Below are 17,389 nucleotides of genomic sequence, written 5' to 3'. Positions count from 1 at the left end.
CATTTAGTTTCATGCCTTTTCCTGAACATTTTGGTTGCGGTGTAATATATCATGCAGTGTCACAATTTTACCATTTCCTCACTGTTGAATAATTGTACTGTCATAAGTAAAATTTTAAATTCATGAAATTAATATATGTTCATAATATAGAAATAAAAAATACAGATGAAAAACTAAAGAATAGCTTTGCTTAAATGTTGATATATATTCATTCTGCTATGCTATATGCATGGGTAGAGATTTATATAAAAATGTTTACAAGAACATGATCATAAAAATATATGTATTTTATATATGTATATTATACACATGTATGCACGCATATAAATTTTTGGGGGTAACAGTATGTAGGGAAGTATTTCTACATCAAGAAATAGTCCTCGATTATTTCATTCTAATGGCTGCTTAGTAGTTCTTTACTCATTTCATAATAATTTAATCAAGCTCCTATTTTTATACAATTAAGATTTCAGCATTTTTAGAAAGCAATAATTAGCATTATTTTAATTAAGTTATTTTAACATATTAGTCATTATCTCTTTAAGATATATTGCTAACTTTGAGACTGATGAATTAGTCATATTTTTAAGGCTTTTGTTCTGTATTGCCAGATTGCTTCAGAGATTGTTATCTATTTCTACTTCTATCACAAATTTGTAGAGTCTTTGGAAGACTATAATTTTTATTTTTCCAAAATGGTTGAACCATGCGTCCAGTACACTGTTCAATAAAATTTTCTCTGCCATATGATTTGAAATGCTTAATTTAGCACAGTAATTCTCAAACATTTTGGTTTCAGAACCCCTTTATGCTCTTAAGTATTATTGAGGACTTCATAGATCTGCTTATGGAATTTAAACAACAAAAACAGGTTATACCTCTCAATATTTACTATTTTAAAAATGAAAATTCAGAAATTTGTGTAATATTTATTTATTGAAAAATAATAATAGACCCCTTTTATATGTTAATATAAATAACATTTCATTAAAAATAATATTTCCAAAAGAAAAGCATTTTAGTGATCTGAGTGGCTTTGTCTTGTATTTTTGCAAATATCTTTAATGTCTAACTTCAGAGAAGACAGCAGGATTCTCTTATCTGGGTCTGTATTGAATCTGTTGCAATAGCACATGCTACACAGCCTCTGGAAAACTATTGTATGTTGTAAGAGAATGACAGTGAAAAGGGCAAATACTATTTTTAGTACATTTAAAAAATACCTTTGATCTTATGGACTTTGGAAGAGTCTCATGGACCTGAGGGGTCTCCAACACACACTTTAAGGACCACTTCTTTAGCTTACAATAAAAGTGGGTTAAAGCAGTGTCTAAGAATGTGGACTCTGGGAGCCAGACTGCCTAGATGCAAATTGAGCTTTCACAAATGAGTTGGGTGGCTTCAGGCAAGTTATTTATGCTCTACCAAGCTTTATCTGTAAAAAGGAGCTAATAACAGTGCCTACCCCACAGGGTAGTGGTGAGAAGGAAAGGAATTAATGTTGTCATAGGTTTAAAAACATACCTGGTACAGGGTTAATGCTGTATGTGTGTGCAAGCTGTATATTTGAGTATGATTCTGTATTTTCCTTTTTTTTCATGGATCTATCTATTTATGTAGCAGTCCCATGCTGTTTTAATAAATATAACATTAAGATATGTTTTTAATATCTGGTAGGGCACAGCCTTCTTCATTAATATTCATTTTCAGAATATCTTGGCTGTTTAGCCAAGCATGTTTACTCTTTCAGATCATTTTACCAAGTTCTCATAATATTGAGAATTGACCAGAATTACATAATAATTAAAATTAATTTGGCTGGGGTTCATATCACTATAATATTAAGCTTTTAAAATCCAAAATAGGGTATTTATTTCCATTTATTTATGTAGACATTTTGAAATCTCAGTAATTTGTAAATAACTCAAGCAGTAAAGTTGCTAGGTAATCATAGAAGAGTCTCTCTCATGAAAAGATTTCCATTTTTAAAACTGAGAAATGAAACTTCAACTTAGAAAAGATTTAATAAAGCCTTTAATAAGAATGGTTTTTATAAATGTTAAAATAAAAATGTTCAATGTCTTTGGTGGGGCTGGATGTTTAGCTGCGTGATCAGCAGTGTTTTAATTTGGGTAGATAACTCCTCTGTGAAATAATCCACATTTCTATGATCAAAATGTTCTTATTATAAGCAATAGGAATAGATTTTCTTTTACACTAATTTTTTAATGTCATCAGATAATCATAATTAACATTACATATCAATCCTGCATATTTATAGTCTTACCTGATTACAAGACCAGCAAAGAATGATATTGTTAATTGCATATGTGGTCAGCAGTAGTTGGAAAATTTTTCATCGATGTAGAAAACAGTCCAGAACCACCTGAATTAGAATAAAAACAAATCAGAATATGTAAGTGACAGTTCTACCATTAGATGTAGAAGTACTATTTTCAATGAATATTTATAAGTAAACAGTGCTTATTTTAAGTACACAATTTATTGAATACCTATTATGTTTCCGTTGAGTTCTGAATGGTTAAGTCATTTGCTGGAGATAAATCATACAGCTATGAAGTAACAGCCCAATTTTGAATCCAAATCTGTTTGACTTCAAAGGCTGTGCATATCATAATTATGTGCCTTCTTTCTCTAGGGGAATTGGAGGCCCTTTGACGCTGCCAAAATCTTCTGAGAATAAGGAGAGGCTGTTCACAAGTGGTTACTCCTGCGTGAGGCTTTAAAAACCCTTTCATTTTTCAGGGTTCCCCCAGTCCTGTAAAGGCCCCTTCATGCCTGCTTTAAAGTACTCCACTTATTGCCAGTAGAGTCACTGTGGCCAGAATGGCGGTCAAAGTTCCCTTCTTATTGCTTCTCTAAACACATTTTCCATCAGTCCTTATGGCTGCTCCCTATCCACACCCCTTCCCTTTTCCTTTTTTCTTCCCACTACTTACTCTTTTTTTTCGGTACGCGGGCCTCTCACTGTTGTGGCCTCTCCCGTTGCGGAGCACAGGCTCCGCACGCGCAAGCTCAGCGGCCATGGCTCACGGGCCCAGCCGCTCTGCAGCATGTGGGATCCTCCCGGACCGGGACACGAACCCGTGTCCCCTGCATCGGCAGGCGGACCCTCAACCACTGCGCCACCAGGGAAGCCCCCCACTACTTATTCTTTACTTCACGTATTTATTCACTCATACACAAGTATCTGTGGAGTGTCTACCATGTGCCTTAGTGCACAGTTAGAAATGCTGTTACCTTTCCACCTTCCCCTCTTCTACCCTTTCTCGGTCTCCTCTTACCAAAGTCACATTGTTTATGCTAAGGCTATGTGGTTTATGGGTGATCTGAATTAATCATCTGCAGGAAGCAAAGGTAAAAATTTTGCCTGACACAATGCCATGAGGACTTAAAATATAGGCTTGCTTCTAATTACTCTGTTTAGTGACCTTGGTAAAAACTTTTTTTACTCTGACTTCAGACCACTATTTTGAATTCCTGTGAATATATTTAACTGTTTGCTAAGGTTGGGTATTGATTAACTTCATCAATATTGGATCACCTCCCAGTCCTGCAGTCTCCACAGGCGCAGGCTCACTTGTATTGTGTTAAATTGCATGCTACCTCAGGGAAACTCCTCTTGTGACATAAATACTAACATTACACAGTTATCCAGAGTGTATCCTTTCACTCTTCTCTATCAGGAAAATTTGAATCATTTGTTCCACTATTAAATGGTACTCATTAAACAGTAACCTCCTTGTGGAAAAAAATAAAAATGTTCTTCACAGAACTTTTCCAGGAAAAAAAAAGGTAACCTTTCACAATTCAAAGCAATGCGGATTAAAAATCTAACCCTTTACATGGATTATAAAAATCCACTCTTTGACAATACCTGCTTCCAATTCACCTATTAATTTATGGATGCCATAAGGCATTAACTAGAAATTATGATATCACATTTACTGCCAAGTTAAAAAATGTCAAAACCATGGTCCTATAGCAGTAGCAATAAAATATTGCATTGAGAAAAATCAATTTTCTACTGAAGGATTGGGTGAATAGGTCAATGTTCCCAGACTGAAAATATACATTTGACTTTATGAACACAGTGCATTTATATACACTCAAAACAAAAATGCTAGCATGAGAGGATAAAAGGATTTATTCCTAAGAGTCTGAATTAATCATACATCTAACTTTACTACTTCATTAAACTTGAATAAAGCTCATGGGTTTAATTTTTTAAGGAATATAAATTATTATCATTTTTTTCTGATCACCATGGTAAGGTGATAGTAGACTTGGTAAGAAAATAGTAGAGTTGATTTTTCATGTGTTAACAAAATCTTTTCAAAGGTGCAAAAATGAAGACAGCAAATGACAATATCAAACCAAGTGTTTGTTATGTTATAATATTTAATAGGAAGTTATCTTGGCACTCTGACAAATCCTAACATATTTTGCTGAACATCTAACTATTAAAGTGTAGACCTCTTTGAAGTATGCAACACCAGCTTTTTACCTGTGTTCCTACAAATAGAAATAATATCAAGGCCATAACGACCATATAAACTGAGAAAATTGTCCTCTGGTAGGAGAATTTAGAGACTACTGCACAAATACTGATGATAATAGAGCAATACACCATAAGTATGAGGAAAGCCATCCTACATGAAGCAAGGACTACTTGCTTCAGATGAGATCTCTCATCTGCCCTTTTTCATCCAGGTTAACTCTTCTACTTACTCTCACCACTGGGTTCTAGCCTGTCCAAAGCCTGGGACTGACTGATTTACTGACTAATATTTATTTAAATGTTTTGCTAGTAAGCAGTTTATATGAACTTCCTGTTTGGTGCAGAAAATGGCCTCATCTGCATTTTTTTCTCAACTTTATCTCAAAGCCCCTCATTCTTCTTATGGATATCCCTGCCTGCCAGCTTTGATCTCTGGTCAGTGTTGGTTCTTTCAGTCTTTGTCTTGTCTGCCTCAATTCCTGAACAATGCAAAATTCTAATTCTCAATGTCCATCCACTTGCCACTGATAAAAACTCTTGTTTTGTCCTTTACTACCATTTCAGGTGCTTCTAGATTTCCTCTAACTTTGGTCTCTGGGTCCTCTGAGATGTCTAGTAATATTCCCATCACTATTCTCAGTCTTGGTAGCTCACCTGTTTCTGGCCAAAGCTCACTGGTTCAGCAGGATGATTGGATCAGAGTTTGTTTTTATATTGTACTATCTTTCCCCTGACTACTTGTATTTAAAACTAAAAATTGCACTGGGAACTTAAAATGAATGAAGGAATGAACAGCATACATATAGGTAGAAGTTCCAGAAAGTGGTTGTTGGTTGATGATTTGTTTATAGCAAAAGCCTCCCCCTGACAACTCTCCCCTCCTAAGATTTAGCAATCTGACTTTGTTCTTGTTTTTGAGTAAAGTGCTAAGATCAAAATAAAATTCACTGTCCCCAGGACCAAAGCACTCAATAGTAAGTGTTCGATAAATATTTATTATTATTATTGATTGCCACTTTTGACATTTCTGGAATCAAATGGTCTCATTAAGAGCAAATTCAAGCATATTTAAAACATTAAGAAATACTTAGAAAAAAGAAGTCATCTGATGTTCTAAGTGACTTTGCTGTTTTTCTCATGGAGAAAGAAGAAAGAAATAACAGAATAGCCTTAAATCAATTTTAGGATTTTCATGAACTTTCAATGTAGCAACTCTTTAAAATGGTACCATTATGCTGTAACCTTGGATAAAGCACATGTTTCTAACACTACCTCTTCATCTGTAAAATATGAGAGATGGACAGCAGAATTAAAAATGACCATTTCCGACCCCAAATCCCATAGATGTATGATTTTAAACACAAAGATATATTGGATATATTGAAAATGTGTTGCAGTGGCAATCATGCCTTATCACATATACTATTCAAAGATTCATTGTTTTTTATGCAACAGTAAGTTATTTTTCAAGAATTAATCAAACTGACATTTATAATTTAAAGAATCCTTAATATTGAATGAAAACAGTTTTTTAAAATAAATTTATTTACTTTTGGCTGCGTTGGGTCTTCATTGCTGCGCGTGGGCTTTCTCTAGTTGCGGTGAGCGGGGCTACTCTTCGTTGCGGTGCGCGGGCTTCTCATTGCGGTGTCTTCTCTTGCTGCGGAGCACGGTCTCTAGAGTGCAGGCTTCAGTAGTTGTGGCTCTCAGGCATAGTTGCTCCGCAGCATGTGGGATTTTCCCGGACCAGGGCTCAAACCCATATCCCCTGCATTGGCAGGCAGATTCTTACACTGCGCCACTAGGGAAGGGTCATGAATACAGTTTTAAAATTGACAGAAATCCAATTGATAAAGTGCCTTTGATGAGGTTTAAAAATTTAGGATGAATTTTGATATTGATAAGGAAGTTAAAATCAAGCATAAGTTACCTATGCTAGGAGAAAATAGTATATTGCCTGAGTTTTGTACAGGCCAAAGGTCATAAATAAATACTTGAACTTTTAAATGTACTCAGGCTGAAAGTTGAAAACCTAATTGATTTGTAAAGTTAAAAACTATTTTTATAAATTTGTAACTTGAATTGCCACTTATCTTTATAAGAATCACTTGAATTTTTTCTTTTAGTTTAGGTACTTGCCTTAATTATATTACTCTTCAAACGTGAAATAATGTTCTAAAAATGAATGTCCCTTGTTATTTTGGCAATTCTTGAATGACAGGAGAAAATTATCCCAGAAATTACCTTAATATATAGGTTCTGGTTCTGATTAAAGCCTTCCCTTAAAATTTAAACATAATTCAATAGTGCTTTACATCAAAGAGCACAGAACAAGGAGTTCCACTGCAATAACCAGCTCTTCCACTAACTTAATGTGTCTTTTGAATATCAATTCACTTCTGTGGACCTAAATTTTATCCTATTACAATAAAGGTGTTGCCTTAGATAAATATATCTGAAGCTGTGATTCTAGTGATTTCAATTAGTGTAAGATAATAAAAGTATCTATTTCAATTTTTATTTTTAAAAACATCAATACTATAACCATTCAAACTTTTCCTTTTAAAATGGAACTGTATTAGAGCCTGTGTGCTTGCACAATGGCAGAATGTCTCCACATCAATGTTTTGCCAGTAAAAATACTTCTTGATTTCAATACCCAAACTTCCCAGAATGTAAATATCCTTCACTACATTTTTCATCTAATGTTTATATGGAAATTTTATATCAATATCCCCAGAGCTCAATACAACATTAAAAAAAAAGTTTAATGGAAAAAGTCTAGAAATGTAATCTAATTATAATTAGTAGTAAATATAGATTATTTGAAAAGTGTCAGCGGAACATCAGTAAAGTGATTATGCATCTCAAATGCTGCTGGTATTAAGGGAGGCCATGGTACTACATACACAGAGATGTGGGGCTTTTGTTTTCTTTTTTACAAATATGTTAATTATTTGATGGTTTCAAAATGATATTTTCCATGTTCCCAATGTAATAGTTTGTTATTATATGTAGGCTTTTTCTTTTTCTTCCATTCTAGCTTTGATTAGGAGTTTGGAGTTGACCAGCAACACTTTACAGTTTTTCCTTTTAAAGTGATGGGAATGCCTCCTGGCTAGATTTATTTATATTTTGCACAGAATATCTGAATGGATTAATAATACTAAGCTAGAGATTGCTATATATAAATTTTTACTTTTATCACATGTTAGTTAATATATACCTATAAATAAAACATTTGTTAAAGGTGGAAATTATAGGGGCTTCCCTGGTGGCGCAGTGGTTGAGAGTCCGCCTGTCGATGCAGGGGACACGGGTTCGTGCCCCGGTCCGGGAGGATCCCACATGCCGCGGAGCGGCTGGGCCCGTGAGCCATGGCCGCTGAGCCTGCGCGTCCGGAGCCTGTGCTCTGCAAAGGGAGAGGCCACAACAGTGAGAGGCCCGCGTACGCAAAAAAAAAAAAAAAAAAAAAAAAAAAAAAGGTGGAAATTATAAGGGAAACAAAGAAGTATCTGACGGAAGAGTGATTAATCTACAATAAGGCCTTCTCTAGCTCACTGGAAAAGTTTAACAATAATTGTTTTTAGTGAAATGTATGGAATAAGCTTGAAATAGGATAATTAGGTGTGCCAATAGTGAAGGGAAAAAAAGCATTGGGGGAGGGGCAAAACCTCATATTTATTGAGTTCTAACTATGAGCCAGTCAGTGTGCTAGACACACTGTGCATGCTGTCCTTATACATCTTTACCAAAATGCTATTAGGTAATTAGTAGTATCTTCATCTTAACAACTGAGAAAGCAGAAGATTTGAGAGAAGATGCCAAAATATTGCTACCAAGTGATTTCATATTATCAACTGCAAATACACAGCATGAAACTTTCATTTTTTTTTTAAATTGTCTACAAATGTTTAGGGGTTGTTTACTAGGGGGCAGTCACTCACTCAGCAGGTACTGAAGACCCAGTGATGAAAAAAATATATATGTATATATATCTTGTAATAACCTATAATGGAAAAAAATCCAAAAGAAAAAGAATCACGTTGCTATACAACTGAAACTAACATAGCATTGTAAATCAACTATACTTCAATAAAAAAAAGTTTAAAAACTCTTACAACAAAATTTTTATGCAATAAATTCCATATTTGACTAAACTACAAAAAAAAAATTATAATATGCGTATGAAAAAAAAAGTAGAACCCTGCCTTACATCTCCTTACTATTCAGTTCTGCTACACAGAGTAAATCACTTTCAACTGGTTTAGCTATTTCTCCTGGTATTTATGCCCATTTAGAAAAATATACTACTGTGTTGGTTTTTATCAATTTTAAGCATTACTATTGATTGTTACAGTAGATAAGAAGTTAACTCCCTTACATCACCATTCAATTCCTCATTCTCTAAGAGAGTTAGTTTATTATGCATTCTGTGATATTATGGAAAGAGTGTTGTCTACCTCAGATCCACATAGGGAGCTATAATTACATTTCTTTTGTTGCACACTCTTTCTTTAGATTTTCCTAATTTTCATATAGTACCTCATTTTCCTTTTTTATGTAGAAGACAATATTCCTGATCATAATTTTCTATCAAAGCTGTCATAGGTTTGACTTGTTTTCTAGTGCTCTGTCATATTGTTAATTTTGAGATTGCATCATTTTCCAGAAGACCTTCTTGTTTCAGGCTTCAAAAGACCTCAATCAAAATGAAACTGAGTATTCTTCATACTCACGGCACATTCCTGTGCCAAATCATCTATTTTCTAGATCTCATGTCTTCCTTTACTTACTCTACTTTCAAAATTTCCAGAAGCATCCTATGAAACACTTTGTGGATGTTAATTTTATAAAAATAGACTTTTTATTTTAAAATAGTTTTAGATTTTGAGAAAAGTTGGAAGGACAGTACAGAGAGTTCCCCTATGCCCCACATCCAGTTTCCCCTGTTATTAACAGAGTACATGACTATGGTACATTTGTCACAACTAATGAGTGAATATCGATATTATTAACTAAATCCACTCTTTATTTGGATTTTATTAGTTTTTGTTCCCTAATGTTCCATTTCTATTCCAGAATCCCTTCCAAGATACCATATTACATTTAGCAGGCGTGTCTCCTTATGCTTCTCTTGGCTATAATATTTCAGAGTCTTTCCTTGCTTTGATGATCTTGAGTTTTGAGGAGCACCAGTCAGGAATTTTGGAGAATGTCCCCCAATTTGGATTTGATTTTTTTTTTCTCGTGATTAAACTGGGTAATGTGTTTTGGGGAAAAAGTGCCATTTCATTACATCATATCAAAGGTGCACATTATCAACGTGACTTATCACTGATGATATTAAACTCGATCATCTGGTTAAGGTAGTGTTTGCCAGGTTTCTCTCTTGTAAAGTTATGTTTTCCTCTTTTCCATATAGTACTCATTAGAAGCAAGTCATTAAGTGCCACATGTCATTTAAGGAGTAGAGAGTAAAGCTCTACTTTCTTGAGGGGGGGAGTAGCTAATAAGCTATTTGGAATTCTTCTATGCAAAAGAGTTGTCTCTTCTCCCCATGTAAGAAAAATTTTAAGTCTTTGTATGTCTGAAAATACCTTTATTCTGCTCTCACGCAATTGATTGTTTTACCTGCTACAGATCCTAAGTTGAAATAACTGTCTCTCAGTTTTGAAAACATCACTTTCAGTAAGAAATCCAATGCCCTTTGTATTTCTATTCCTTGTGTATGTTCACTCTGGAAGCTATTGGGATCTTTCTAACGTTGGTGAGCTGAACTTTTATGATGCTGCACCTTTTTTGGAGGGTGAGGGTAACATTCAATGATATCTTTCAATCTGATGACATTTGATCTTCAACTCTTGATAATTCCCTCCATTATTTTGATAGTTCCCACTGCCACTCCCCATTTTCTCTTCTCTACATTTCAGGAACCCTTCTTGGTCAAGGGTTTAACAGGCTATTTTTTTCCTTCCTTGTTTCATTTCTTTGTCATTTTCTTTTACTTTCTGAGAAATTCACTTAGCTTTATCTTCCACCCTCCTTTTAAAATTTTGGTTTGACTATCACTCTCATGTTTTCAGATTATTTTTTCATGGCATCATGTTCTTTGATGGAAGCAATAATTTCTCTTATCTATCTAATATCATGGTGTACTGTAATGTTTCTTTAAAATTTTTAGCTTTTCCTGTCTCATCTCTATTTTCTTATAATTGCTTTTATTTGTATGTGTTTGTTTGTTTCTTAGGCTCCCTCATTCATTTGAAGGTTTGGAGGTTTTCCTCAAATGTCTCCTCATTCATATATTCAAGTGTAGTTCTTAAAAGCAGCAAATTTTAGTTGCAATCCCACTATCATAATTTGACAGACTTGGGTGATCCTTTCTCTTAGACCTTTTAGTTTCTCCAAAGAAGAGGGTTTTTTTTACTTAGTTCCGGTATACTGTCCCATCCCTCTGGTATGCTTAGATCCAAGCATCTTCTGTTTAAATTATATTAAGGATATACCTCCAGACCACATCTGTGAGATTTGGAATTTGACTGGCTGCTGGAGGAGAAGAGGGCACCAGATTCTTAAACATCTCTCTATTTTTAGTGAGGTACCCCACTCACATATCTGTTGCAGCAGGTAACTCCAAGCCTCCATCATCTCAGGGGATCTTTGGGCAAGTCATCTTTTTTTTTAAAATTTTTATTTATTTTTGGCTGTGTTGTGTCTTCGTTGCTGCGTGCGGGCTTTCTCTAGCTGCAGAGAGTGGGGACTACTCTTCGTTGCGGTTCATGGGCTTCTCATTGCAGTAGCTTCTTGTTGTGGAGCAGGGCTCTAGGCACGCGGGCTTCAGTAGTTGCAGCATGTGGGCTCAGGAGTTGCAGCATGCGGGCTCAGTAATTGTAGCTCACGGGCTTAGTTGCTCTATGGCATGTGGGATCTTCCCGGACCAGGGCTCGAACCTGTGTCCCCTGCATTGGCAGGCAGATTCTTAACCACTGCGCCACCAGGGAAGTCCACATTCACATATTTCTTAAAGTGCATTCTGAATGTGAGATATTTTTAAATTATTGATTTACCAACGACTTGCTAAACAGTAATTATATGCCATGAACTCTTCTAGGTAATAGGGATATAACAGTGAAGAAAGCAGATAAGGTTTTCCACGAAGCTCACATTCTTGGAGTGGGAGGTGGAGATGACAGTAAATGAGCAAACATAAATAGACAGGATCATTGTGATACGAACACATGAAGGAAATAAAGATATGATAGACAATATCTGGCTCATGGAGTGGGAAGCATTACTTTTCAGGTAGGTACATTTATCCAGTTGTTCAGGTTTTTTGGAAGGGTGTTGGACCCATTGCTGTTTCATACTTTCTTTCAAATTACTGAAATAACATAGAGAAGGCACAGTGGTTGGAGAGCTCAAGCACACTGGGGACAGTTAGGGTGGTCAGCCCTTGACGGAGCCTAAACACAGGGAGTAGACACCTTTTGGGATGTCTGCTCAGCTCACATAATCTCCCTTACTGCCATTTCTCCCATTCCCAGGATCTGGTACCCATAGTCATCTCTGTAAATCAAGACCTTACTGCTCTGGGCATATTTGATTAGACCAGGTCAGGACCAAGACCAGGTTATTGAGTTATTCCCTCAGTGTGGTTGGAAATGGAATAGGAGCTATGGGCAGCCGACTTTGACCTACCTTGTGGAAACCAATTTAATAAGACACAAAAATGAAGCAAATGTGCTGAGAAAAGCATCAATATGGGAGAGAGTTCTCAGTTGGTTACTAGGTCCCAATTGCCTTCGGGGGCTCAAATTCAGGCCTTCTCAGGCACCGCTGCTACATTCCAACTCAAATCCTCATCAGAAAAGAACATCCTAAACAATTAAGTCTAGTTTCCACAGATTTCTATTATCAAAAGAGACTATGTTGGAAAAAAATCTATCAATGACAATGCATACTTCATCTGAATTTTGAATATTGATAAAACGACTAATTTTAATGTGGGCATACAACAAGTCATAAATCAGTGACACTTAACTCAGTACCACTGAAGCCTAAAGAAATATTTATACTACTTACAAAATGGCTCTACTGCGTGTGATTAATTTAAACTTGCATTATTTGATTTTATTTGTAGCCCTATAAAAAAGTGCAGTGCATTTTTAGGTTTGACCTGACGCCTGGTGTAATGAACTCCTGGTGAATTCCTAAACTGATCTGTAGTTAGTCCGTCTTTAAAGGGAATGTGTACACAGGGACAATTGTGACCCAATATAATAACATTAAAATCTTAAATTTTTGTTTATCTTCTGTAAAGTGTTTTTTTAAAATTTTGGACAAGTTTACATAATGTAAAATTTACCATTGCACCATTTTTAAGTGTCTAGTTTGGTGCATTAAGTACATTCACATTGTTCTGCTAAAACACACTTACACATGCCACATGCATACAGACTAGAATCATTATTACTAGTTTCACTCATTGTTTAAAAAACTAACAATGTAAGTAACAACACTATTAATCTGCAAGAGATAAGCAAAATTTTAATTCATTCATTCATCAAACATTTGCTTATTTTGTATCTGTCCTTTTGCTAGAAACTAGAGATTTAAAGATGAATAACACCTTATCTCTGCCTACGAAGAGTTTGCAATCAATTGGGGAGTTTGATATTTGTACAAATACTTGTAGTACAGTTTAATGTGACAGTTTATACTGAGTAAACAGGAGAAGATAAGCAAAGGTTTCACATTGGAGGAGATGTAGAAACTAAGTTAGGTGGAAAAGGCTGGGGGAAATATCCAAGCTAAGGTACCTACACAGCAAATGCATAAAAGTCTGATATAGGAAAGTATATTTGCAGAAAGCCAAGTAGTTTGGCTTGGTGGGAATCATAGTTATGTTTCCCAGACTTAGTGATCTGCATCTGAGATTTCGGATTTTTGCTATATCCGTGATACAAATATAATACTCTCATAATTTTTCTGGTATTGGCATACCATCTATATTAATTCTTTAATACTGTCATTAATTTACTCAATTCACTTCTTAACTGAAATAAATGTATTTAAAAAGAAAGTTCTATTTCACTGCCCTAAATAATTTTTTAAAACACACAACACTATCACTTTTTGAAAACAGAAGGGAATGCAATAAAAACAAAACAAAGAAATTATCTAATTTTAGCTACATAACATTGACTCTTAAAAGGCTCTAGGAGATTGATATTTCATTACAGTCAAAATTGAACCTTCCCTCTTGAATTAACCTGAATATAGGAGAGAGAATTGAAAGAGGAATGTTTTCTTAGTATGTGATTCTATCGTGTTTAAGACCATCTTAGCGTATCTTCCAAAATCATTTCAAGTACTACCATTGGGACATATCTCATACTTTAGAAAAGCTGGTCTACAGAATGGTGAGAGAGCAAATGGAGCAAAAGGTAGAGAGAGCAAATGGAGAGGAAAGAAGATTTCAAATATTTAAGGCCTATAGGGCCCAGCGGACACAACTGTTAAAATGTAGTATAGATTACTTACACTATATAAGAGTTAGAGAATGAGCTAGGCCTTAAAGGAGAAGTAGGGTTGTTAAGGCAGAGAGGAAAGCAGTTTATGCAAGGGAAACTTCTTTGGCAAAAATATATTGCAGATGCCCCCAAAATGGTTGCTTCCTGGCCCACTGAGACAGGAGTCAAGAAGACCATAGGTGTTGGATAGTAAAGAGAGTATTTGGAAGAAGTAAAATATCCATTTAATTAAAGCGGGTATGAATTAATACTGATTCAACTGAATTCAGCATTATTTCCCTCTAAAATCTGTTCCCCCCCATCCCCCGTTTTTTCTTTCAGGGAATGGTACTACTTCCTGGATGTGAATTTCTCTGCTTGCAGGACTGGAAATGATTATGAGTTTCTGCAGCAGTGAATTTGTTGCTACGTATATCTATATCCCCATATCTAATTAAACAATAAATGTTACCTATTCTATTCTCTCAACATCTTTCCAATCTGTCTTTGTACCCCAATCCATAATTGCTGCTTTTGTTATGCATTTAGATTTCTTAAATAAGTTGATAAAGAGTTTCCTGGCTGGTCAGATGGACTCCAGTTTCTCCTGCTCTAAGCTTTTCTTCAAAGAGCTTCCAGAGTGAATTTTTGCAAAATAACAAAACAAACAGAAACAATTAATTAATATGTTACTCTCCTACTCACTGTCACTCAATGGCTCTCCTGCTTTCAGAATTCAGTACAAACTCTATACCACAGCATATAAGGCACCCAACAATTTGCCTTCCTCTTCCTTCAAACTTCTCCAGCCTCATCTCTCCTAATGAGCCTCTTGAATGCTATGTTTTAGACCCATTGAGCTATTTGTGCTTTTTCACCATACCATGAACTCTCACCTTTCTCTGGTTGGACTATCTTCCTAAGCTGTACAGAGAGCAAACTGTCCTTGAATTAACAAACTGTCAGATAACTTTTGTTTAATTAATGAATATTGGCTAGTAGCCCAAGTCTATGAGCAAGGCCATCTTAGGAGGCTGGTGTCAAAATGGATGGATGAGCTACACCTTGTCCAGGCAGCTAGAAAGAACCGAGAGAGACAAGTCTCAACTCCGCCTTGCCTAAGGCAAGAGAGTAACTGCAAATCCATAAAAGAATGCCTTCCTTATCATCATCTACCACCATATATCTTAGGTTATTGGCAGAGGGCCTAGTGGTTATGTGATCAACAATGTAAGTGACTGGAACTTCTGGGCGAGTGGATACCATGACTTCTTCGCTCTCAGGATGCTTTTCATATTTTTCATAAAGGTAGAATAAAAAAATCTTAATCTCTGACAGATTTCAATCCCTAACTTCTTGAGAAAATTTGTACAAAGTGAAAAAAAAAATAGTGGACCTACCTACTCCAATCTGGGAAGATATACCCACCTGATCTCAAAAGATATAAAAGATGTTTATTATGTAGAATAAAGCTCAAAATTCTGTTTTAAAATTCTATATTCTAAAATTCTGTGACATAATTTTTATAACAACTTATCAATTATTAACATTCACTTTCCTCCTTGTTTTCTGGCATGGAAGACCAACTTTAAATTTCCTTGAGAGAAAGAATATATAGATCCTTAAACATAGCATTATCAGTGGCAAAAATAGAGAACAGTAATTACTTGGAAACAAGAAACTGCTCCTTCAACAAGGAGTGGATGTTGGATTTAAGCGATGGACTCCATTTGAGAAAAGTGTACCCATTAAAAAAATCAATACTTCTAGCTCTAAGGGGTCACAGAAAATGTTTTTAGAACCTTAAAAAAAAAAAAAGAAAAAAGCACTTGGGAGCATTTCACCTAGCAAACGTTTTAAGCTTAAGGTTTGTCAGACTTTCAAACTTAAGAAGATGCAAAAAACTGTCTAAGTATTGACTGACAAAGGAATAACGGAATCAAAATATCATAAAAATGGTAACTATAGAAACAAGCTGCACAATCATATCTATGGTAGGATTGCCTAAGTCAAAAAGGAGGATGCATATTGTTTACTAATGTATTTCTTCTTTATATACCAAAGACGAAGTGAGAAAATAAATGAACTTAGTTTTCTTAATAAAAGTTGAATGAGCTCTTAACACTGATTGGCACTGATATTTATGTTTTTTAGTTTTTCGAGGGGGTTTGGAGAAATTTTAAAGTCTTGCCATTTTTAAGGGTAATATAAACTGCCACAGGTTTATCTATCATCCCAGTGAATATTTGATAATTCAGTTCAAAATCAATGACAGTTCACCATGCCCCACAGGGCTTTAATGTTTCTATTTGAAATCTACAGAAGGCTGAGCCAAGTATAAACAATAAATTTTATTTTGGACCCCCAGCTGGGATAATTCTGTGGTAAACTACAGGAAGAAAAGTCCAATTCTTCTAAGGCTCAATCAAAATATCCCGACTTTATAACCAGAGAATCATCAATGAAAATAACATATTTGGAATCAGTTAAATGTGTTCATTTTTTTTCCTTCAGGTCACTGTATATCAACAGATCTATCCCTCACAATAAAATAGAAGGGAACCTTTCACACTCTCCCATCCCACTGTTATGAGTTGTAGGTATAAAAACCAAGCAGAACACAAATGTGAACTCTGCTTAGAAAGTTGAGTCACAGAGGCAAGATAGTGTGAGGGAATTACATGGAATTTACTCTAGGGTGAGGGATTATTTTATTCTGATTGGACACCTGCACAATTTATTTGTTCGTGAAATATGAAAGGGATGATTAGCAACATTAATGATATCTTTTGCTTGCAAGTTAAAAAAAAAAGAACTGAAAGTAACCCTGATGTTTTTATTATATGAAACAATTAGACTGGCTAAGGGGAACAAAGGAGAGCACTGGGTAGGTGTAGCTGTTGCAGTTACATGCAAAAAGCCTCCTTCAAATCTGTGCATTTAATTTCTACTCTAAAATAACCTAAGACATTCAGGGCTTTCAATTTTCTTCTTTTTCTTTTTCCATATCCCTTTCCAAATGCTTATAGACATCTCACAAATTTGTATCCTTTCAAACATTTTTTTTTTGTCTTGCAGGGGATTTTTTTTTTCTAAGCAGCTAGTAAATATTAGCTTGAATCCTAACATCAATTTGATTCTTGATGTGGGTCAATTTCATGAGTCACCTTTGTATTTCTCCTTGACTTTGCTTATCTTTCCTTGAGCTTTTCTCTCTAAATCACTCTTTCTTGGATTGCTTTCCAAGAAACAGAGCTCTGTATCATTCTGTTGATATAAAGGGCTGCATTCTGAAGACAGCAAAATGGCAGTTAGATATTGATTTGTTGTTGCACTGGAACTTTACTACCAC

The 17,389-nt window shown here is 35.2% G+C and overlaps 1 long non-coding RNA gene across 2 annotated transcripts in view; it reads right to left on the bottom strand.

The window, feature by feature from the left end:
• The window catches only part of LOC109547436 (uncharacterized), a 110,216-nt gene that overhangs the window by 20,881 nt on the left and 71,946 nt on the right, over positions 1-17,389 (bottom strand). For both annotated transcript variants that reach the window (XR_012334420.1, XR_002173240.3), the window contains one exon: positions 2,288-2,386. This is a non-coding gene — a long non-coding RNA (uncharacterized lncRNA). The remainder of the gene's footprint in view (positions 1-2,287; positions 2,387-17,389) is intronic.

This window comes from Tursiops truncatus, chromosome 1 (genome assembly GCF_011762595.2).
Source record: "Tursiops truncatus isolate mTurTru1 chromosome 1, mTurTru1.mat.Y, whole genome shotgun sequence".
NCBI lineage: Eukaryota > Metazoa > Chordata > Mammalia > Artiodactyla > Delphinidae > Tursiops > Tursiops truncatus.
The sequence above is the reverse complement of the archived record's forward strand: the minus strand, read 5'-3'. Positions and strand labels throughout refer to the sequence as shown.